We start from the raw sequence: 25,853 nt of genomic DNA, 5'->3' as shown, positions 1-25,853 counted from the left end.
TATTATTTGAAACATCCAGAAATGATAGTGATTAACATTTGGTGTTCTGATTTTGTATTTTAATATAAACATTTAGAAAAAAATGTACATAGAGATAATCATGCTATACATTCCATTACATAATCTTTTTTAAAAAAAAACACCTGGATTTAAGAGACAGAAACATATGTTATGAATTTACTATCCCATGAAGACAGAGCATTTGGGTAGTTCTCATTCTCAGAAATCCCAAGGTGAGAGAAAAAAAATCAGTGTACATATATTCATACAAGGAATTTTACCTATTGTGCAAAGAGAAGGTTATATGGCTACCCAACAGGTCTGGGCTCCATTAAGACTGTCCACTTCACAACTCTAGCTCCAGTTCTTAGAGATGAAGGGATCCAAATGCCTATGATCATGGGCACTGACGAGGCTGCACACTCTTTGGCTCCAGTTAAATCCCTGGTGTTTGAGGTGTGTGGGAGCGGTGGATGCTTGCTTGCTGGTCCTGCCGCAGCCCACGAAGGAGCTGGTTTAGACGTGCAAGGCGGCTGTCTCTGCGAGGCAGGGGCAGGGATGGGAGGCAGTTGCCTTTCTACTCCGTGACTGCCATCTTGGCCCGATCCTGCTTATTCCGATTTGGGATCTGCAGCATTCTCGTGTAGCTGACCTTGGTGCCGAGAGGCCAGCACTTGAACCAGCTTTGGGATCAAGTCCTTCTCTGTGAGCCGGAAGTCAGCCATGCGCATGGCTCTTTCCTTGGCGTTTCCCAGCTTTCCATAGTCAATGAGCTTCTCAGCGTTACCCCTCATGGTCCACGCGCGCCCAGGAAGCCTCTATGTCGCACTAGTCCCATAAGCAAGTTCCGCAGCAGGTGGATGCGGGACTCGGGACCAAGGCCCAGGTGGCGGAATACGCGGCCCTGGGGGATGGTGGCGGCGACCGAAAACCGCATGTTACCCGCTACTCCCCAGACCCCATTACATAATCTTTTGTTTTACTTAATATGTTGAGGACATCTCCATCCATCTTCTTGCATTATTACATAACTTCCTGTTCCCCTAACTGGCAAATATTTAGGTTTGCCAATCTTTATTTTTGTTTTTTAATAATTTTTTTTTCTTTTTTAATGATTTCAGAAAGGAAAGCAGAGAGAGAAGAAACATCAATGATGAGAAAGAATCACTGATCAGCTGCCTCCTGCATGCCCCACACTGGGGATTGAGCCTGCAACCCAGGGATGTGCCCTGACGGGGAATTGAACCATGACCTCTCGGTTCATAGGTGGACGCTCAACCACTGAACCATGCTCGCCAGGCTAGGTTTCCCAATCTTTTGTTTTGCTAAATGACACACTAAAGAAACTTCTTGTACAGGCATTTCTGCGCATTTATCCTGTTAATTCCTTAGGATAAATTCTTAGAAGTGAACAATTAAATGTCACTATACACATTTTAAAATGCTATATCAATTTGCCAAATTGCCCTCCAGAAAGTTTGAACTAATTTATATTCTCTTTAAAGTGTATGAAAGTAGCTATTATCTCACACCCTCATCAACACTAGTTATTATCATTCTTTTCAAATATTTCCAGTTTTATAGGTTAAAAGGTATTTTTATTTTAATTGGTATTTCACTTATTATTAGTGAGGTAAAATATTTTTCATGTTTATTGGCCATTTGTATTTCTCCTTTTTAATGTAACTTGCTTAACCATGCTTCAACTGTATTTTGTAATGTTTTTTTAAATCTTTTCATTGATTTCTAAGAGTTACTCATAATTCAAAAATATATGTTGTGAATTCTTTTTTTAAAAAGTTTTTTATAACTTCAAGTATGTAGTTTAGACATTTTTCTTTTGTTTTAAGTAGCCAATATATCAATCACTTTCTTGTTTTTTTGTTTGTTTGTTTTACAGAGAGGAAGGGAGAGGGATAGAGAGTTAGAAATATCGATGAGAGAGAAACATCGATCAGCTGCCTCCTGCACAACCCCTGCTGGGGATGTGCCCGCAACCAAGGTACATGCCCTTGACCGGAATCGAACCTGGGACCCTTCAGTCCGCAGGCCGACGCTCTATCCACTGAGCCAAACCGATTATGGCATTGTTTTTTACTTTTGGATCATGCTTGGAAGGGTATTTGTTATTCTAAAATTAAATAAATTTTTATCTGTGTTTTTTCCTATCCTCTTTGGTTTTTTACATTTATAATTTTATGCTGTCAGGAATTTATTTGATGTGTGGTGTGAGGTAGGTATCTTAATTTTTTTTCTAACTTGTTAATGAGTTGTCTCATTAACATTTGAACTGAACAGTGCATATTCCTTCTATTAATTATGAGTATTAAGGGCCTTCTTTACCATATTCTAAATTCTGATAAATATTTGAGCTCTAAATCCAGGCATATTAGTCTTTTAGAACTATCCATTATTTTTTAACTATCCAGATTGAAAGTTCTTATTCCATAGACTTTTCAAGATGCTACTTTTAATAGAAAGGACAAGGTTTATTTACTTACATTGGAGTTGTGGTAAAGGAAAGAATTTATTTCCCTGGGGTCATAGAGCTTCAGATGTGGGAAGGTCTAAAGACTTAAAATTCCAATGCCCTAATTGTATATGTAAGGACTAGAAGTACTAATTGACTTACTTGCAATTAAAATAGCTATCAGTGCAGAGCTGAAGTAGAAGCAGGACTAGAACCAAAGCTAGTTAATGAAGAGGTGCTACTGAAACCATGAGGAAGATGCTTACAGCGAGGGACTATTAAAGATAGCAAAAACTGATTTAATAAAAGGATGGCTCTTTTTGTCCTAGGGCTCTGGGACCTAGCAACCTTGAGGGAAATGAGAGGTCTCTGGAACAACAACTTCAAAGAAGAATGAAAGGTACAGGAGCACTTGCTTTTAACTAAATCCTTAGAAAACTCAGCATAAGAAGGGGTGGGCCCTAGCTGCTTTGGCTCAGTGGATAGAGTGTCGGCCTGAGGACTGAAAGGTCCCAAGTTCGATTCCAGTCAAGGGCACATATCCAGTTGCGGCTTGATCCCCAGAAGGGGGCATGCAGGAGACAGCTGATCAATAATTGATGTTTTTATCTCTCTCTCCCTTCCTCTCTGAAATCAATAAAAATCCTATCTAATAAAGAGGGAATATGCTAATTGACCCTCACACCATTGCAAAGATGGTGCCCAGAGCCAATAAGGAGGGAATATGCTAATTGACAGCCACTCCCTCAAAGATGGCGGCACCCACAGCCACAAGATGGTGGCGCTCAGTCCCCTCAGCCCCGCTGGGGCAGCAGGCGTGCCTCTGGAGTCCCTCTGACCCCTTAGCCCACCAGCTGCTCAGGGCTGGCCCAAGGCATAGGCAAGCCTTGGATGGCAGCTGCCCAGCCGCCCAGGGCCGCCAGAGGCTCAGGTAACCAGGGTCGGCCGAGGCTTGCACTGCCAGCAGTGGCAGCAGCAGAGGTGTGATTGGGCATCGCCTTCCCCTGTTTGCTGGGTCACCTCCTGCCCCTGAGGGCTCCCGGACTGTGAGAGGGGCAGGCCAGGCTGAGGCACCCCCCTCCAGTGCATGAATCCTCATGCACTGGGCCTCTAGTATAATATAAGAAGAAGGGTGTGGGTGATGGGATAGTAAAGGGAGCCAAATATATGGTAACGGAAGAAGATTTGACTTTGGGTGATGAGCACACACTAAAATATACAGATGATGTATCATAGAATTGTGCACTTGAAACATATATCATTTTATTAACCAATGTCACCCCAATACATTTATTTTTATTTTAAAGGAAACATCACAAGTACACATGCACATTCAATAGGAGCAGCTTACTCAGCATTAAACTTTCAAAGAGAAGTTCAGGCATTTCTCAGTAATACCACCCTCACCCTGGTTGACAGTAAAGGTCGTTTAGGTCAGACACCAGTTAGTGCAGGCAGCAGAGAGACAGGAAATGAGTGCGGCTCTGTGAACTCAGCAAAGGAGAACAGTTTTTTATGGGCCTGGGAAGAAACACTCACAATCTGAGGAGGACTTTGCATATGTTTGTGTTCTTTTCCTTATTGAGAAAACTCTCCAACTATGTCCTTTAAAAGCCATCCAGGCTCTCACCAACCCCCCACCTTGCGGAAATACATTCTCTGGCAAACTCCCTTCTGACTTCACTGAGGTTTTAAAATGTGTTTACTTTTCCAAAGATATTTTGTAATTTATTTTTAATAGGAAATACAGTCATGTGGTTTAAAATTCAAAAGATAGCAAAGGATATATAGAGAAAATTTCCCTCTCACCCATGGCCCTGTCCTAGGGAAAAGCAAGTCCTAGTTTCTTTTCTGCCCTTCTAGAGTTATTTTAGACATTTCCAAATATATAAGTATACCTATATGTTCTGTTGTGGAAAGTTTTACATGAAGAGTAACATGCTATACACACTGTGTTCTGCATCTCAACATTGACAATACATATTCTGCATCTGTGCAAAAGAGCCCCATGATTCTGTTACAGCTGCATCTCATTCTACTTGGTGGTATGAATAAAACATATTTAGCCAGTTTCTCTATAGGTGGATATTTATTGTCCAAAGTTTTCCATCACACACAGTGCCACAATTAATACATTATTTAGCAAATTGATATCAAGATTGAAGTCCTAGAAGGGGAAATGCTGGATAAGAGGATATGAGCATTTGTAATTTTCACAGAAATTGCTGAATTTCCCCTTTTGGAGATTATGCCAATTAAAAAAACCGATCAGTAATGTAGAAAGTTTGCCTGTTTCTTCACACTTTTGCTAATACAGTGTGTTGCCAACTTCTTAAAAAGTTTTTAACCTTTGTGAATGTGATTGGTGAATAACAGTGTCTCACTATGGTTTTAAATTACATATTTCTCTTTATGTGAGATTGAGAATCCTTTAATTTGTAAACTTGTTTCTATAAGATGTTCATGCCCTAACTCTTTTTTGTCTAGCATGTTATTGACCTTTTTATATAGTGATTTATCTATGGTGTTAGCTGTACATATTTTCCCCAGTTTATTGTTTGTCATCTCCAATGGCCTCTTTTTTTACATATTTACGGTTTATTTTTAACTTTTAAATCATTGATCTAAAATTTATACTGATTTGAAGTTTTTTAAGTTTGGATATAATTTTATTTTATTTTTCAGATGGCTAAACAGTTATTTCAACACTATTTATTAAATAATCTTTATTTTCTCTTCTGACTTGACATACTGCCTTTATAATATCTATATTTCCAAGGTATTTATGTCATAGTTTATAACAAAACATTTCCCCTTGTAACAATTGTCCTCAAAATCTTTATAAATCTTAAAATGATTTCATACCAGTCTCACTAGAAAATCACATTTTTATAATTTACTTTCTTTCTCTTCTTTGCTTTAAAATGTTATGCTCTGTTGTGATTAAAAATCAACAATCCAGGAATAGAGGGGAACTTTCTCAACTTAAAAATAATCTACAAAAATCCTACAACTAACATCATACTTAATGGATGAGAAACTAAAAACTTTCCAACTAAGATCAGGAAGAAGGCAGGGATGTTCACTGCCATCACTCCTTTTCAACACTGTACTAGAAGTTGTAGCTAATTTAGTAAGACCAAAAAAAGGAAGAAAAAGGTATTGAGAAAGAAGAAATATAACTGTCTTTATTCACAGATAACATGATCATCTACATAGACAATCTAAAGATGAACAAAAACAATTGCTGCAACTAATAAGTGATGATAACAAGGTTGCAGGATACAAAGTTAATATACAAAAGTCTATTGTTTTCCTATGTATCAGAAATAAATGAGTGGATTTAAAATTAAGAACATAATACTATTTGTAATAACACCCTCTAAATTAAATATTTAGTTATGAATCTAGCAAAATGTGCATAAGATCTATATAAGGAAAATTATCAAACTCCGGTGAATGAAATCAAAGCACTAAATAAATGAAGAGAGACTGCCTGTTCATAAACAGAAAAAATGTCAAGTTGTCAGGTCTCCCCACTTGATCTATAGATTCAATAGAATCCTAATCAAAATCCCAGCAAGTTATTTTGTGGATACCAACAAACGGATTCTAAAATTTATAGGGAGAGGCAAAAGACCCAGAATTGCCAACACAGTATTGAAGGGGGAAAAAAATTAGAGAACTGACACTACGCAGCTAAAAAACTTGCTATGAAGCAACAGCAGTTAAAACAGTGTGGTAGTAAGCCCTGGCCAGATCTCAGTTAGAGCATCAACCCAGTATTACAAGGTTGTGGGTGTGATTCCTAGTCAGGGCACATACAAGAATCAACCAATGAATGCATAAATAAATGGAACAACAAATTGATGTTTTTCTATCTCTCTCAAGTCAATTTTTTTAAAAAGCAAAAAAGAACAACAAAAAAAGACAGTGTGGTATTGATGAAATAATAGACAAATAGATCAATAAAATGGAGTAGAAAGCCAGAAATAGGCCCAAATAAATCTGGTCAATTGCTCTTTGAAAAACAAGCAAAGAAAATACAAAGGAGAAAAAATAGTTTTCCCAGTAAATGGCACTAGAACAACTGGACACCCACATGCAAAAAAAAAAAATCTAGATACAGATTTTATACCCTTCACACACACAAAAAAATCAAAATGCATTATAGAGATAAAATAGAGATAAATGTAAACTGCAAAACTAAAAATGCTAGAAGATAATGCAGATGAAAACATAGGTGACCTTGGGTATGACAATTACTTTTTAAAGTACAACACCAAAGGCACAATCTATGAATGAAATAAGCTAGACTTCACTAACATTAAAATATACAAAGAAATATTAAAGCTCAACAAAGAGAAAATAATCTGATTTCAAAAACGAGCCCCAAACCTTAACATATATCTCATCAAGGAAGATCTACAGATAGCAAATAAGTACATGAAAAGATGCCCCGTATCTTATGTCATCAGGGAACTTCAGAAACCTGTACACAGAGGTTTCCGGCCGCCTTATTCATAACCGTCATCACTGAACTGTCACACTTGGAAGCCACCACGATGACTTTTAGTGGGAAAATGGCTAAATAAACTGTAGTACATCAAGACAATGGAGTTTTATTCACAACTAAAAAGAAATAAGCTGTCCGCCATGAAAAGACACGGAGGAATCTTCTTTTTTTCTTTTTTTAAATATATGTTTGTATTGATTTCAAAGAAGGGAGAGGGAGAGATAGAAACATCATTGATGAGTGAGAATCTCATTGATCGGCTGCCGCCTGCACGCCCCCGACTGGGGATCGAGCCTGCGACCCAGGAACATGCCCTTGGCTGGAATCGAACCCGGGACCCTTCACTCCGCCGGCCGCCGCTCTATCCGCTGAGCCAGACCGCCCCGGGCGCACCTGTCGTTCTTGAATGGCTTCCCGCTGTGCTTCAACCATCTTTCTATTTTCTTGCAACTCATTTTCTTTCTGCTTCCGTTCAGAGTGTATATTCACTTTCCACTTCTTAATCCTTTCAACCTCCTTCATCAATTTTAAATATCGTCTGCTCGCTGCCCCTGAATTCTCTTCAAGCATGGGCAAAAAGTTGACTTTCTGTAAAGTAGCATCGGAATCAATGTTCTTCCCGTGTTTGGAGAGATTAGTCATTGCAAATGGAAAACAAGTGCCATCTTCAATACCTTCGTTGAAACTCTTGAAGAAATTCGACTTTCCTCCCAGGGTCTGCGGCTTCACTGCAGATACCTGGCTGCTGCTCACCCTCGGCGGAACGAACGAGGTAAACGGCTTCTGTTTCTCCATCTTCTCTCGTGCGGTCAGTCGGGATGACCAGAACGTCGGCCTCCGAACTTCAGAAAAGGCGGGGACGCCGCTCCACCAGCGCGGACAGCAGGACGGAGTGATGTGACGAGGCGAGGGGGCGGTTTAACGGCTAAATAACGGTCAATAACGGTCAACTGCGTGAGCACATAAGCACGTGAGCACGCACGGCTGACATTTCGCGAGATTTCCCCTTCGGTCGGTAACCGTTCCTTCCGGTATTCTCCAGAGGAATCTTAAAGGCATATTACTTAATGAAAGAAGCCAATTTGAAAAGACTGCATGCTGTAAGATTTCAACAGTATGACATTCTGAGAAGACAAAACTATGGAAAGGCAAAAAGATCAATGGTTGCCAGGGAGTGGGGGCTGCAAAGGCGAGGGGAGAGATGAACAGGAGGAGCACAGAGGATTGTTAAGACAGTGAAAATACATGCTATAACGAGAGGTACATAATATTATACATTTGTTCACACCCATAGAATGTACACCAAGAGTGAACTCTAATATAAACTATGGACTTTGGGTGACTATAGTATGTCAATGTAGGTTTATCAATTATAGCAAATATATCACTTCGGGGAGAGAGACTGATCATGGAAGAGGCTATGGATGTGTGGGGGAAAGGGGGTGTATGGAAAATCTCTGTACCTTCCTCTTTGTTTTGCTGTGAATCTAAAACTCTCTTTAAAAACAACAACACAACAGGTCTTTTATTTAAGACACAAAAGTTGTGCTCTGCAGGCCAGTTCCTGGTCTAAACCTCTCTCACATTCTTAGCGTCAGTATTTCTGTTTTCCCAGATACATCATACCCCTACTTTTGAGATTATTTGTCCCTCTTCTTCCCCTCTAAGGAGAAGTTGCGCATTGCTTTCCTCCGTCCACCAGTCCTCCCTCTCGTCCAGGTGGGCATAGGTGAGTGGCTGTAGAGTGAGATCCAGAGACAGGGCGGTGCTCTCGGCACAGACTCGGGCCGTTCACACAGGCGGCTGCTGACGCCCGGAGAGCGCTGATTTACAGGAAGAATGTGCAGAGGACGAAGAGTGATGGGTGCTGAACTTTGTATTAGCCGATAAAGGAAAGTGTGAAGGAGGAGCTAGAGGAGAAACTACAGGAGAAATGGAAGGAATAGATGACATCTCTGAGAAAGACCACCAGGACCAGCGGGTTTGGTGACGGGAAGACCAGGGCTGCTCTTTCGAGCAGGTCACTTCCCGTATTCAAATCCATCGCCCTTCCCAGGCCCATTGCTTCCTCTTCTGGGCGGACGAAGTTGCTGTCAGCAGATCAGCATTCCCAACAGAATAATCGGAAAAGCCAAATAAAACACAGAAGCTATGTCTTTGAAGGATGCTGCGAACTGCTGGGGCAAGGAAAACCGGAAGTTCTGAGGCATCGGAGAGGGGAAACTTGAGAAGAAAGAGTTGCTTCCGCAGCCACTTTTACACCCGGGCACTTGCAGGAGGCCGAGCATCCCAGCTCGAGATGCACGTGCAAGTCTGGCAGGTACAGAGGGAGAGAGAGCAGCAGCGTTTGGGTGAAAGACCTGGGAGGGCCTAGAGCATTCAGACTGCCTCCCCCTGAGAACTTCACCAAATACTGAGGCTGTTCAGAGCGGGGGCTTCAAAATGCAAGTGGAAACTCTGCCTCTGAAAAGCAGAGTGAAGTTTCCCACTCTTGTGAGACCAAGGTTAGAGTTTAGCACCCACTGGGGGAGGGGCTCGCAGAATACAATGGGTTTTCTGTTGAAAATGCAGGTCAGAGATAAACCAGTGGAAGAATGAGACTCACCAGAGCTGTACGTCAGCCTTGACTCAGCAAATAACTAAATGGAATGCATTTTGATCACCCACCATTCCGCCTGGACAGCAGGGCGATGGTAAATTCTCTCTGAAATAAGACTTCATCTGAAGTCTCTACAACTTAGTATACACAATGTCGGGCATTCAATTAAAAGTTGCTATGTCCACCAAAAGACAGGATCACATGACTGAAAATCCATAGGGAAAAAAAGACAGACACAAGTGATCCATATGTTGAACTGAGCTGAGAGGACTGTCAATTAACTACCATTGTATGTCAAAAAGGAAAAGATGGAGTCCATCGCTATGAAGCTTTCTCCGGTCCTCCACATCTAGAAGTCACTTTTCCTCCTCCACATAATCCTAAAAGTTTATCTGTGCTTATTGCACTTACAACCTGATAAAGTAGCATCCTGTCAGTAGTTGAAAGCATGGAGGTTTTGAAGTCACATTGGATTAAAATTCAAGATCAACCACTTGTTAGCAACATGACCTTGGATAAGTTACTTATCTTATTTGAGCCCCAACTTCCTTGTCTATAAAACGGAGCCAACAATAGTATTTTCCCCATATGCTTGTTTTCATATACTCACACTAACTCAGTTGCGATAAGAATGTGTTTAATTTTTAGTTAACCTGCTCTAGTTTTCCTCACCAACTCCTTCTGCTGAGGAATGTGGACAGAACCTTCATTTTTGTCCAATCATTTTATACTGATCTAAGAGCTCAAATATTTCTTTAGGAATCTCAGTGCTTTGGGACTAAATGTCAGGCCTTTGCTTCTTTCCTCCAAGATGGTCTCTGGGTATATGAAGAGAGGTCTCTGGGTCAGCAGAGGGGAGGCAGGGTCCTTAGACCCAATCCCTCTGCTTTCTGCTGTGGAGTAGCTGGATAAAGTCAGCTTGCTGGACAGGTGAGCATGGATGCATCCTTGGTCCCATCTGGCTGTTTGGACTCCATGGGCTGGTGCTCACCACTGGATTCCAGAGCCTCAGCCTCTTGCCTCTAGTCCCATAGACCCTTCTCCCCCTCCTGCCTGGCCACCAGCCTTCTTAGCCCTTCTACATCTTCTCACTGGGATGTGAGGGAATTATCGCTGCTTCAGAACAGGTGCGCTCATTACATACTCCCCTCATTTCCTGTTCCAGTCCTTCATAGCACTTTACTAAATTGGCAACTTTATATTTTTGTGGGAACATTCATTTAACGTTTGCTCCCATACAACATTGCAATCCTTGTGGTGGTGTTGTTCTGTCCAGTTTTGCTCGTTCCCGTGCCTAGGATAACAGGTGCTCTAACCTCAGGACCCTAAGATTGAAGAACATGGAAGGCCTTGCGCAAGTCTTTTCTCATCCACATTAGTAATCTTTGTTAGTTTTCTACCGAACAACCATTCTCCATGTGTTCTTTGCTATCAGAGCATTGATTTTGTTCGGCTGGAAAAATGTCCAGCTAAGAGACTAAATTATGAATTGGTCTAAACCAATCATGGCTATCCCATTCCCTTTTGCCAGCAATGGATCAGAGTAGTTATGCCACAATATTCTGGCTAGTGAGCTAGAAGGAGACATCTAGGGGGCTTCTGGGAAAGGTTTGTGTCCTTGATGAAAAGAAAGAAAAATATGAGAAATCTTTTTGGCCTCCTCTGCCCCCAACCCCTTCTTAAAAGTGCTAGGTGAGGACGTGATGTTTAGAACCATGGCAACTATCTTGCAATCATGAGGGAAAGGCCCGAGGATATGCCAAAATGACCTCATTGAACTTCGTGCCAACCATGGAACTACCTCCAGCCTTCTTGTTATGTGAGATCATAAAATGCCTTCATTATTTAGGCAACTATTATTTTTTGAGTTTCATATTATAGGCACCATTTTTTTCTAACTGATACACTTTGGAACAACTTCAATTTCATATGCATTCTGTGACCTAAAGCTAGGATAGCAGATCAATGACCCTGTTTTACCCCCAAATAAGTACAGTCTGCTTCAGCCATGGCCTCACTAATAGGTCAGATATGCCTTTCTTCTGGTAACATCTCTAAAGCCCTCTGAACAAAGAATATCCAAATGGTCACAGCTGGTGACCAGGTAGCCACAGGTAAAGGGGATGGGATAAGAAAGCAGAACTGAAGAGGCAGAGGAGTGAGGCTGAAGCCAGGAAAGCAAAGAGAAATCAAGAGGCTATAAAACCCAAAGGGGAAAACAAGACCAGGCTGGAGGAAAAGTCCAAGCAAACAGTCAGCAGCAGAAAGAGCCAGAGGAACCAGGGATGGAAAATTTTAATCTCTTAATTGCCTAGTAAAAAAATCTAACATAAATGTACAAGACTATTTTTGGAGAAAAATTTCATTCCAATAATGGACATAAACAGAGGCCTGAATAAATGGAGTGATACATCAATTATATGGGACAATTTAATATTTTAAGAATATCTCTTCTTCACATATTAAACCACAGATCCAATGTAATTCCAGTAAAATGCCCCCCTCCAATTTTGGGGACTTTGAGAAACTGATTTTAAAATGTGTATAGAAGAAAAAACATCCACAAACAGCTAATACAAAGATGTGAGCAAAAAAGAGATCTGTCTTACTAAATATTAAGGTGTGTCACAAAGCCACACTTAAAGAAAGGGGGAAGAAGACAAGATGACTAATGGAGCAGATCAGAGAACCCAGAAATAGACGTAGCTGTAGATGGGATATTGGAAAATGATAAGAGAGGGTCTGGCACATCACTGGGGGAACCAATAGCGTAATTAACAGATAGTGTTAGGAAAGTTGGCTCCATCAGTTTCCCCTCAGGCAATCATTTTAAAGAAACCCCAAACCTGGCCAGTGTGGCTCAGTGGTTGAGCATCAACCTATGAAACCAGGAGGTCATGGTCTGATTCCCAGTCAGGGCACATGTGTAGGTGGTGTGTGGGCTTGATCCCAGGGGGACGTGCAGGAGGCAGCTAACCAATGATTCTCTCTCATCATTGATGTTTTTATTTCTCTCTCCTCTCCCTTCCTCACTGAAATCAATAAAAAATATATATTTTTTAAAAATAAAAAAACCCAAATGTATTAAAGGCCTAAATGTTAACAGTAAAAGTTTATAGTAACTGAAGAAAATGTGGGTGACTATCTCTGTGACTTTTGAGAGGAGATCTATAACTTAAAGAAAGCCCCAAAAGCATACGCAGTAGAAAAAGTGATGGATTTGTCAATAAACAAAATTAGAGATTTATAATGACAAAAAATACTGCAAAATCAATAGGTAGATAGTAGGCTGAAAGATGTTATTAACATTCCAAACCAAAGGATCTATATCTAGGAAATAGACATGGAAAATAGAAAAAAATTAGCACAAGGTATGAATAGGTAATTCATAGAAGGGGAAACCTCTGAAGGGCCAGTCCACATATGAAGAGATGGTGATGGTGGTCCTAAATGCCATTCTCTCTCGGTAACATCACCAGCAACCTGAGAAATGCAAATTAAAGCATCAATTGGAGGTTAATTAAAGCATTAACTTCACAGAAAGTTAAATAACATCAAGTATAGCAAAGACACACTGCTAGAGTGTGAACTGAAGGAGCCAGTCTACAGAGCAGTTGGTCCCCAAGAAAAGTCACGGATGCCGTCCCAGCCCTGAGTATGTTACCAGTGCAACTTTAATGTGCAGATCAAAAGGATACTGCCGTGTAAAAGACATTCATTACAGCATGAGAGTGTGTGTGTGTGTGTGTGTGTGTGTGTGTGTAAGGACTTAGAGGCAACCTAGTGTTTATGAATAAGGCAATGGTTTAGTTAACTATAACATAAACAATATGGGCCACACGCTGGCCAGAAGTAGTAGAGGAGACTTACAAACAGCAGCATGGGTGGGTCACCAAAGCTTAATAATGAACAAAATAGGTAAGAAACAGAGTTCCATAACCCAGAACCATTAATTGTAAAGTGAGAACACATACAAAAAAAATGGCACCAAATGGTATATTTTTAAGAATATATATCTAACATGTGGAGGTGGGTTGGAAGGATACATAGAAGTTCAAGTCGGTACCTATGTTGGAGAAGAATGGGGATGAGCAGTGTTTATCTTGATCGTGGTGATAGCTTCACAGGTGTATACATATGTCAAAACTTACCAAATTGTATGCTTTAAAATGTACAATTCCTGTATGTCAACTACATACACCTCAGTAAAGAGGGTAGATGGATAATGACAGTGATGCCTGAACCAATGAGCGATGAACTCTATTCCGTTTCCCTGAGCACCAAATGAAATAAAAGAAATACATGGGGCTAGTGGCCGAAGAACTGCAGTGGCTCTCACACTTTAATGAGCATGACAATCATCGGAGGTACTTGCTGAAAGAATCAATATGTGGGCCTCACACCCAGAGATTCTGAACCTGCATTTAAACATCTAGGGATGCTGTTCCTGTAAATGGACCACAGGCATACTTGGAGATGCCCTGAACTAGGTAAAATCAAGCTGCCAGGAGAGTGACAGGAAGGGAGTGAGCAGGGGCATTGGCAATAGAACATCTGTGCAGCACCCGCAGCAAGAAAAATGATGAGCTCAGCACCTGGCCCCCATCAGCATGGGCTGCCTTTCTTCCCCTCCCTTTTGTGTGAGCCAATCCCAGTAGGCTTGGCCTGGAGCGGTTGGGTGATGGAAACTGACAATACCCGTCTGGGGGGAGCATCTGTGGAGAGGAAGCCCCAGAGGCATCTTCTTCACAAGGATGAAGTGGGCGTGGTGCCTCCAGTGGCCCTGTGCTCCACAGGATCCGCCCTCACCCACAGACAGCTCTTTGGGGACGGAGGGAGGGTGGCTATGAAAAGAGGGAGAATGACACGTGTGAGAGGTGTCAAACAGATGCAAATGCTTGAGTCTGACCTGAAGAGAGAAGCGCAGGCTGAATCATCAGCTCTCAGCCAATCTCCTGGAGGGCCCTTTCAGTGCGCAGATGGTCCAGGACTTTAGCCGTAAGACTTCCAGCCCTCCAGTGCCTGCTGGGCCCTTCTCCTTTGGTCCCTGCTTCTGGCCAGTGTTTCAACAGCTGGACTGTTTTGTGGGATAGTGTGCACCATGTGGAGGAGATTTTTAAGAGTGACGGCTTTGATTGCAGGCATACATGAAGTGGTCTTAAACTTGACTAGAAATGTCCAATGACACGCTCACCCTGTGCCTCCGGCCACAGGGACGTTTACCTCCTAGTGAATGGAGTACAACCTCCCTCGCCAAGAACGGACCCCGGGCTCCCTTCCACTGTTGTTTACCCAGGCACCCTGCCCCTGACGGCCCAGAGCACCAAGGGAAGCTTCGCTTCACAGTCCCTTTCCTAATATGCAGAATGGCCTGGTTTCCTAAGGACAAGGAAGGTTTTTCAGATTTATACAAACAGACCAGCATACTTGTGGGTATCCAGGTAACAAACTCAGTTTGCAACTCCTTTTGACAGCATAATTCATAGCCTCAGACAGAAATGCTAATGTGAACACAGATGCTCCAAGGAACCAGCTACAGTGGAAAAGATTAAGAAATGGTCCCAAATATAGCGCTCGCTCTCTCTAACAGGCCTCTTTTCACAAATGTGAACATTTTCATGTAAAAGCAACAGAAAAGAGAGAAAGAATGGCAGAGAATCCAGAGATGCAAATAGTTCAGGCTTATTCATAACCAGCAACATTTTCTTTCTCTCCTTAGGAACTTCTTGGGGTCAGCTGTTTGATGCTGATGGTGTGTGATGTGTAGGCTAGCGTGTGCGAATCTGACTGAGCACCCCTGTATGTCTAGGGGCCTGGGTCTCCTGCGCCCGTTTGAATGAGACCCAGTGCAGCTGCGGCTCCCATGGTGCCGAGCAGCCCAGCCCGGGCAGGCTGACAGAGCCATTCTTCTCTCTCGGTAATGTGTTTGCTTAAGCATGAACATTAGTGTCAGAAGCGCTTAGTGCAAAGTCCCCTTTCGGGGGTGAAGCAGCTATTGCCAAGTCTACGCATCTGAGAATCTGTTATGTCTATTCACCTGGGGGTTAAGGGTAAGGTTAGGCATCTTTTATGTTTTCTAGTGAGGTTGAAAATATTTTTAAAAGAACACTATTTATAAAATTATCTTTTTTGGGGGGCGGTGAAAAACTCAGTGCCTTGCACTGGGCGGCCTTCCTGAAGACCTGAACAATGGCTCTCGTTATGTGGGGCGTATCCTCTTGCCCTCATCAGCCCCGTCTTCTGAAATGAGTGAATTGAAAGTTATTTAACACCCGAACTTGCACAAAGCTAATGTGCCTAATTAGCGGAAGATTTGCTTTGAGGATAGAATCTGCTTTTAATCGGTAGTTCCATCTCTCATGGGCAGACTGAGTGCTGTTTCTGGTCTTTCTCACAGTGGCAATGAATGTGAGCTGAACTGACCAATCCCCCGCCCCTGTTGCCACCATGGCCAGAGGCATTCACTTCTGAGGCAACTGGCCAGCGCTGGGCTGGGGGAGCTCACGGGCCACACGGTTCATGAAACCGGGCTTTGCAATAAGGTCTAGAGCAGTGGTTCTCAACCTTCCTAATGCCGTGACCCTTTAATACAGTTCCTCATGTTGTGGTGACCCCCAGCCATAAAATTATTTTCATTGCTACTTCATAACTGTAATTTTGCTACTGTTATGAATCGTAATGGAAATATCTGATATGCAGGATGTATTTTCATTGTTACAAATTGAACATAATTAAAGCATAGTGATTCATCACAAAAACAATATGTAATTATATATGTGCTTTCCGATGGTCTTAGGTGACCCCTGTGAAAGGGTCGTTCGACCCCCAAATGGGTCGCGACCCACAGGTTGAGAACCGCTGGTCTAGAGGCTTGACCTGCATGGCTCGGTGGTGGAGCGTCGACCTGTGAACCGGGAGGTCACGGTTCGATTCCCCGTCAGGGCACATGCCCATGTTGCCAGCTTGTTCCCAGTGGAGGTGCGTAGGAGGCAGCTGACCAATGATTCTCATCATTCATGTTTCTATCTCTCTCTCCCTCTCCCTCCCGCTCTGAAATCAATAAAATATACTTTAAAAAAGAGAGAAAGGGCTAGAACTAACACACCCCTAAGAAGCCATGTTGCTTAATTTTTGTCTTTTGGACAGGTAATAGAAGGGCCTGATACGAATCAAGTCTCCTCTCCTCCACTGTATCCCAGAGTCCCTTCCTGGACTCAAGGCCTGTTGCCAGCTTGCCGTGTAATGGTCCACTCAGTGGCATACAATGGCAGGGTGATGGGCCAGAGAGGCCAGAGAGGCTACAGGCAATAAGGAGGTGCACTGCTGTGGAGAAATCTAAAACAGTAACGAAACTGACAACAAGCCAGTTTGCTACTTATCACCAATGCTGACAATTTAAAGTGACAATGATAGAATACTCCTCCCTATAAGCTCTAAACAATTACAATGGTTGCCCCTGATTCAGGTACACTCAGCCACAGGTGTTCCTTTTGAAAGTAAGTTTGTAACAGGTTGGAATCATCCAAGCTCCCTTGGGTACATTTTGTGTCTCCAACCCCCTCCCCCATGATACTATCCATCCTACATTTAAACAGGTTTGAAATAAACAATGATAAAACAGCAATTATCTAGACAAAGAAGCAGACTGTGAGTTATTTCCATTGTATTTGACCATAAGGAGTTTTCATTTGTGTTTAAAATTTAAGACAATGAAACAGATTGCAAGCAACATGTTGTAATATTTTTATGTGCAAATTTCATTTCATGCGTGACATATTTTACTGAATTTGAATGTTTAAAATTAAAAGTTATTCTTTATCAAAATGGTAATCATTTAAAAACTAAAGACTCTGAGAGTGAGTGCCTTCAATTTTGTGCCTCACCCCACTCTAAGCAGTGCCTCTCTGAGCTGCAGCAGCCAGAGCACTGGCCTTGACCTAAGCCTGCCCATCAAATACAGCAGAATTCCACCTGGAACTCTGAATCTGGAGCAAATGACGCAAAGACACAAAGGTCGTCTGGGATCCATTCTTGTGGGAGTGGTGATGGTGCCAGGAGTGGTGATGGTGCCAGGAGTGGTATTGGTGCGCTTCCTGTCCTGCTACCTTGGCTGTAAGTCTGGCCTTCTTACCTAGCTCAGTTTCTACTTGCCAAGCCTGATTCCCTGGTCCCGCAATTGATCCTCTGAGCTCTCTGATATCCTCCTCGTGAATTTCTTCTCTGCTTCAGTTAGCCAGAGTCAGCGTGTTATTTGCAGTCAAGAACTCTTACTGACATTCCCAGCTCAGAGGAATACTTTGAGAATGAATTTTAAAGCCAAGGTTATTGTGTATAGCAGACAAACAGGAACCTAAAAAAAAATGTAGAGCAGTGGTCTTACTGGAAATGTCAAAACATATTTCTTAACTTGTCAAAGCATATCTTACACACTAACCATCCGCAGCCATCCTGGCCAGATCTTAGTAGATCTAGCAAGACTAACACCGGAGGCTCTTTTTTTCTGAGAGGAATTTTCATAGTTTACTCCACTTAAAATAAATTAATAGGCATAAACCATTTTTTAAAAATCTGGTAAAAGTTGTCATTAAATAAAAAGATATATATAAATAATAGAGAAACAGAAGGTAGCTTGTCAACAAAAGTCTGAAAGCCAAGCTAAAAATGTCTCATCAACCACGTATCCGTGTATTTTTAATTGCTTACTCTGCCCTGAATGCTCTTGGATCAAAGGAATGGAAAGCTCAACAGTAAGCTGCAGATACATAATAATGCCATTAGATGCCACAGGAATGAGTAATATTAGTATAAGAATTCAGTTTCAACTCTACTCATTTCCAAAATGATTCCATTCTTATATTCATTGTGTATGTTCATGGAATATGTTCATGCCACATCCAGAAATCTCAATCCTGGGAAGACAAAAAAGTACATCATAAGAAACAACACCTAAGCTGTTCTTTGCAGTTCCTTTTTGAAGAAGTAGGGGAGGGGCAGTGAGAGGTCATCGGGTCATTAACAGTTCCACCAGGGTGGAATATATGTTTATCACAAGGAATGGGCTTATGGGACTATGGGAGCTGACCCGGCAAGTCCGAAATCCATAGGCCTGGCTGTCAGGAAAGGCAGGCCATCCGGAAGGGCAGGCTGGAAACTCCAGCAGACGCCGAAGCTGCAGTCCAAGGCGGAATTTCTTCTCCACATAAACTCAGTCAAGGCCTTTCAGCTGATTGCACCAGGTACACCCAGATTATTGAGGATAATCTTTCCAGAGTTAACTGATTGCAGACGTTAAGCACAGCTATAAAATACCTATACAGCAACACCTAGATTAATGTTTGATGGAACTACTGGGGTTAGCCTAGCAAAATCAACACAGAAGACCATTATTCTTCCTGTTGTAAAGGCAATTATAGAAAAATGGGCAGAACAGATAAAAAGCCTGGAATTCTATCACGTACAGACAAGCTATTAGCACTTCATTGTGTTTTAATGAGCACTTTCTGATTTTGCTTTTCTAGCCATTTATTTATAACTAGAGGCCTGTTGCACAAAAAGATTCGTGCAATAGGTCTTCCCTTCCCTTGGCTGCCGGCACCGGTTTTCCTCCAGCACCCAGGACCCAGGCCTTCGCTCTGGCCAGAGCCTCCTTCAAAGCCCTGGGTGCTCTGGCCGGAGTCGCCTTCAAAGCCCTGGGTGCTCTGGCCGGAGTCGCCTTCAAAGCCCTGGGTGCTCTGGCCGGAGCCGCCTTCAAAGCCCTCACTGGTCCGGCCAGAGCCACCTCAGTCTTCGCTCCGCTGCTTAGCACCGTATGCAAATTAACTGCCATCTTTGTTGGCGGTTAATTTGCATATTATGCTGATTAGCCAATGGGAGGCGTAGTGATGGTACAGTCAATTACCCTGTTTGTCTATTATTAGATAGGATAGCAAGAAAAACTGGAAATAGTAAACTAAATGCTTGATCATAGAGGAATGGTTTGGAAGGTTATGATATACATATATAAAACATAATTATGCGGATTTTAAAAGTTATAATTACAGAAAACTGTATCAACCAGAAAAATACTTCAAGTGAAAAAAACTCAGTACAAAATTATATCCCTGCTGTAATTACAACTATGTAAAAATTGTGTAACATGGTGACACAAATCAGAAGGAAGCAAAAAGTAATGCATCAGGGAGGGAGGGATGAATTGGCAGAGCACAGAGGATTGTTAGGGAAGTGAAACTATTCTGCAAAACATTATAACGGTGGATGCATGTCCTACATTTGTCAGAACCCATGGAATGTACGGCACCAAGAGTGAACTATGTGATGTGATGCATGTAACTATAACTATAGACTTTGGGTGATAATGATGTGTCAATGTATGCATATCGGTTGTAACAAATGCACCACTCTGGTGGGGGGTGTTGATAGTGGCAATAGGGAATATATAGGAATTCTGTACTTTCTGCTCAATTTTGCTATGAACCAAAATCTGCTCTAAAAAATAAACTCTATTTTAAGAAATAATGCAGCAAATGCCAGTCCCCTCTCCCAATATTCCCCAGCATTTGCCACTTTACTTCATGTGCCTGAGCTAGCAACTGAGACTGCTGCCTGAGGACCCTCTCTGTCCTCTACAGCCCATTCTGCCTACACAGGGGAGAAAACAAAACCCCGGAGAATGGATATCCTCCTGGGAGCCATCTGCCACCCATGGCTGATGAAAGTGGCTGGATAGAGTTGCAGCCCCTCAGTAGATATCTCTTAGAGGTGGGTGTTGCACCCTGGTCCCAGGAGGACCCCAGTTGCCCACAGTGGCAACAAGCCCTAATTCACACTCTACTGCTTTCCTGTCCTCTCCGCCTCACTTTCCACTCCCCTCACGAGCATGTTCCTCATCTCCTAAGTAAACCACCTGCCTGTCTTTGTTTGATTCTGCTTTATTCTGGGGCATACGTCCTTAATAGTCTCCAAGGAATGAAACTTGGTTATTTGAGAGATAAAAAAAAAATCCTTCCTCTTTTTATGTATAAAGCACAGATATACACAGAGTATGCTAACAAATTTACAGCATATCTGTGGTATTAAAAATCCATGAGGGTGGGTGACGAACAAAAAATGTCTAAAAAGTTTCCTCAGGGGGTTACTTTTCAAAAATGGTTGAGGAAGACTATGAACAGGGGGAACCCAAACTTAAAACAAATAAAAATTAAAATATTTCATTTGTTAGGCTGACTGGTCAAAAATGAATTCTAACCTCAGTTGTGTGATCTGTACAATAATAAAATATTAATTTTAAAAAACAGACACAAGCCTGGCCGACAAGGGGCTCCTGACCCGGAGACAAACACGAGTCATCAACCTGACTGGGGAGTCCTGCCACTCTCAACCTCACTGATACTACTTATAGCCCAGCTACCTACCCACTTGCCCACCCAACCCCCATCATTTCATTTCCCTTCCCTGATGGCCTTGGTAGAATCATTTTGGATTAAGAGCTAGAATCAGGGTTTCTTTCTTTTTTTCCAGCAAGAAAAAGCCCAAAACTTAAGCATGCAAAGAAGCCCCATGTTTATGAGGGTGAGTTAACTGGAGAGAGGTCAGGCATTCTGGGGAATGAAGAGGATGAGAATGGAAGAAGTGGTCGGAAAGTCCTTCCTATCAGGTGAGGAGGGAAGAGGCCCTGGCCAGGCACAGGCTGGAGGGAAGTCATCCAGGATCCACCTGAGTCCCATGTCCTTTCACGGCAAGTGCAGGAGGTGAAAGCAGCCACTGGGGCAGCTCCAAGGTCAGGCTATGCTTAGATTGGACTCCGGACGGTAATGGCCGGCTATGGGGAGCGCTCAGGATGTCATGCAGAGAAATTACTCGAGCTGCAGAAAGCTGAATACGTGAAGGGCAAGGGGGAGGTTGAGGAACCAGTCAGGTGGTTAGAACCAACCAGGGGTATTTGACAGCCAAAACAGAGAGATCAAGTCAGTTCTGAACCATTACTCAGCAACACAAAGCCCTGAATTCTTGAAACTGACCCAAGAAAGATTTTCTTTTATAGCATTTCTACAAAAGCTAGCCAAAGCGCTCTATTGTCATATCTCATTTTAAAATAAGGCAAAAGATTGATGAACACCATTGTCCTAACTTTGCTCCTGGGTCAGAAGGAGGCCCAGGGATCTAACTCGGGCCAGACTGGGCTCCTGGAGTCCAACTGGGTCCAGGGAGAGCCGGGCTGCCTGGGGGAGGAAGGAGAAGAGACAGAATTGGTAAAACCCAGGAGCTGTTTGCACAAAAGCAGATTTTCACACGTCTGGGTGGCGTAGGCAGTAGCAAACTAGACAGATGCTCAAATTTCCTTTCTTTTCTTTTTTTAAAGTATATATGTATTTTTATTGATTTCAGAGAAGAAGGGAGAGTGGAGAAAGAGATAGAAACATCAGTGATGAGAGAGAATCATTGATTTGCTGCCTCCTGCACGCCCCACACTGGGGATCGAGCCGGCAACCTGGGCATGTGCCCTTGACTGGAATCAAACCTGAGACCCTTTAGCCCACAGGCCGATGTTCTATCCATTGAGCCAAACCAGCTAGGGCCAAAGTTCCTTTCTTACTCCTCTGATTCAGTGAGCTTTGTCTTATGTAAGTGCCTGAGATACTCTCTTCTTCTACAGAATTGGTAAAACCAATTACTAGCCCTTGGAGAAGCTTGTAAAGCTCTGTGGCTCACCAGGTTAAATTTCACTCCTGTTCAAAGTGCACTGCTGGTAGACAGTGAGTCACAATGATTTCCAGGTGTCCAGCAAATGCTTCTGGGTGTTAGTGATCTTAACTTCTGCTCCCCACCCAAAGATAAAGCTCAACTGAAGATACAGTTGTAATAATCAAAATACCAATCCTTTTTTGAGGGCTTACTGAGAGCCTCTTTACATAAATTATATTATTGTATTCTCACAACAACACTTTGAGTTTATTGGTGCCTATTTCACAGATGGGAAAACTATGCTAGGAGGTCAAATAATTTGCCCCAATGTCACATAAGTACTAGACGGAGTACTTAGCTTAACTCTGGGGATGATACACTACGCTTGCTCTCAAAGAGAGAGAATAATAGTTTTATTTGAAGTGTTATAGCTGATCACGCATAAAGGTAGGCAGGTAAAGAGAGCAAGGGACGTCTTTGACGTCAGAGATTTCCTTAGCAGGCGCTTGAGATGGGAGAGTTCAGAAGGTCAATTTATGGGAGTGGACCACTTAGTATATTTACCTGCGGGCCTCCAAAGTATCCTGCAGCTTAGCAAAGGGCCCTAAGTACCTGGATTCCTCCCAGAGAGCGCCAGGTGCTTGAGAAAGGTCAGAGGAACCCCGCAATGCAGCATATGAGAGGCATCCTCGGGTTTCCTCCCAGTGTGTGGTTTGTAAAGAGTTATAGCGCCGTAAAAGAAACTTCTTCTTCTTGCCAGAGACTTTTCAATGTACCCATATTTGGTTTGAAATCTCAAAAGTCTCACCCACTCTTGCAACTTCAGGAATCTTAGTAAGTTCAACCCCCTTTTCTCTCTTCTTGTTTCCGTGGTGGCTGTCATCTAGTCCTTCCCTCGCTGTGGCTGAGCCAGCCCCGTCCTTTGCTCCTGCTGAGTGCAGGGGGGCCTTTGTGACTGTGTGCCCAATAGGAAGCAGTGGAGGTGACGTTCTTTGGCTTTCAAGTCGGCTCAGAAGAAACCTCACTGCTTCCTCCCATCTGAGTTTCTCAGAATACCAGCTGCTGCAAGGGAGATGCTGAGTAATGACTGTGACTGTCCTGAGACTGCCATTCTGTGAGGAGCCCTGCGGACATAGGGAGGCCCTGGAAGAGAGAGCGGTTCCAAGGAGCACCCAGGCACCCACCTGTGGATAACACCGCCATCTTGAAAATGGACTGACCCTCCAACCCCACTCCCCACCGCTGGCACCATGGGGGTCAAAGCCAAACCACCCGGCCAGCCCTTCTCAACTTCTGGATCCGCAAAATCCTGGGGCAAAGTAAAATGGTTGTTTTAAGCCATTCTGTTTTGGGGTAGTGGTTTTGTGTGTTTGTTTGTTTGTTTGTTTTGTTTTTTAATGTAACAAATAGCTAAACTGAAACCAGCATTTAGCCATTCCCAAGTTACTCTTAGCTTAAGGAACAACAATAACCAGGAAAAAACACAAAAAAACACTGCATCCTTCTCTAGCTACGACCCAATCTCTTTCCTCTCACTCATAGCTAAGCTGCTTAAGCGGTGTTCAACAGATTTCTCTGCTTTCTCACCTCCCACTCACTCCTCCGCTCACTTCAGCCAAGCTTCTACCCCCATCTGAAATTGCAAACAATCTTACCAGCTCTGTCACTGCTGACACCCTTTGGTGGTTGTCTAACTCGGCTTCCCTGCAATCTCTGCCATTTGTCTACTTCCCCTTGGAAATACCCCATCCCCTGGGCTGCTTCTTTCCCACCAGTCCTTCCTTCTCAGCCTCCTCCTCCACCTGCAGGCATCTTAAAAGAACCAGATTCCCTGGGAGTCTGCCTTCAGCATTCTTCTTGTTTCACACTCTCCCTGATGGTCACACGAGCCTTACACATGATATTGTGTTTATTAAATCCACCAGAGGGGATCAGATCAGAGTTAAATTAAATTTCAATATGTAAAAAACAGGGCTATCACAATAGCCCAGAGGTGGGAGCAACCCCAATGTCCATCGATGGATGAATGCATAAACAAAATGTGATATAGGTATGCGTACAATGCAGTATTATGCAGCTTTGAAAAGGAAGGGAATCCTGTCTCATGTTACAGCATGCATGAACCTTGAAGTGAAATAAGCCAGTCACAAAAAACAAATAGTATATGATTCCACTTACATGCGGTATCATAAGAAGTTACATTCATAGAAAAAAAAACGTGAAATGGTGGCTACCAGGGGCTGGGGAAAGGAGGGAGTTAACATTTAACGAGTCGAGAATTTCAGTTTTGCCTGATGAAAAAGTTCTGGAGATTTGTTTTGCAACAATAATAATATACTTAACACTATAGAACGGTACACTTAGACATGGTTAAGATGGCAAGTTATATGTTATGTGGTTTTTACTGCAATAAAAGAATGCCAAAAAAAAGATAACCCTGTAAGACAGTAACCAGTTGTATATTAATATTTTTAAAACTATTTATTTTTAAACTGTCAATAAAAATACCCAGGTCTTCAAAAACATGGATAAAATTATGTCCCACTACGTGATAACTGTGAAGTAACATCTTAAGTAAGCCTAGCATTTCCTCACTTGAAGAGTAACATCCTGTACATACTTCATGGGGTTCATGGAGTTATGGAGCTGGAGAGACTTAAAGATGATATAAGTCTACTCTACTGTGTCTCAGAAAGTCCATTGTAGTTGCAGAGCCCAAATGTTAGACCATGTGGCTGAGGAGAGCTGGGGCCTAAGATTTCCTTCCTTCCCGATTTATCCACCAGCTCTCACTTTTTTTTTTTTTTTTTTTGGACCACACTATTTTTGCCGGAGGAATGGGTAGTGGAGGAAAGGGAGGAACAGAAGAAGAAAGAACACTGACAACAATAAAAGTGAAGTGTGGATCCTTCTAGAGGGGTGTTTCTTTCAAAAACATAACTAGTGACCTTCTGAAAGAATGATAGAATATTATATAGTTGTGAAATATTCACACCCAACTGACATTCTCTGGCACTAAGTTCATGGGATCATTGTTTGGGGTTTTTACTTTTTAAAAAATACATTTTATTGATTTTTTACAAAGAAGAGGGGAGAGGGATAGATAGAGTTAGAAACAACGATGAGAGAGAAACATCGATCAGCTGCCTCCTGCACACCCCCTACTGGGGATGTGCCCGCAACCAAGGTACATGCCCTTGACCGGAATCGAACCTGGGACCCTTCAGTCCGCAGGCCGACGCTCTATCCACTGAGCCAAACCAGCTAGGTCTGGGGTTTTTACTTTTAAGAGCAGGAAAATGTGAAACAGCAGAGTGTTTCTGAAGAGAAAAAAAATCAGTGTTTTGTGTGAATGCACTTCGAAGATGACCAGACACTTGAAAGAGCCAAAGCAGTTCTTACCAGAACTTGATGCCAATTTCCAAGGACCTAGGTAAACACAGGGTAAAGCGAAATGTGATGAGGAAAGAAAGAGTTAAGAGCATTACACCAAGGGGGAAACGCATATTGGCTGTTCTATCTGAAAGCTTTCTAACGAACAGTAGCACAGCAATGCAGGAAGCTGTGGAATTTTACCTCCCAAGTTT

At 42.5% G+C, this 25,853-nt stretch overlaps 1 pseudogene; it reads right to left on the bottom strand.

The window, feature by feature from the left end:
- Positions 1-436: 436 nt before the first annotated feature.
- LOC139002488 (large ribosomal subunit protein bL17m pseudogene) lies at positions 437-937 on the bottom strand (annotated as a pseudogene).
- Between the last annotated feature and the right edge of the window lie 24,916 nt (positions 938-25,853).

This window comes from Myotis yumanensis, unplaced genomic scaffold, assembly GCF_028538775.1.
Source record: "Myotis yumanensis isolate MYYU_CA2020_CCGP unplaced genomic scaffold, mMyoYum1.0.hap1 SCAF_1, whole genome shotgun sequence".
In the NCBI taxonomy this organism is placed as follows: Eukaryota; Metazoa; Chordata; class Mammalia; order Chiroptera; family Vespertilionidae; genus Myotis; species Myotis yumanensis.
This window is presented reverse-complemented; position numbering and strand designations above follow the sequence as displayed.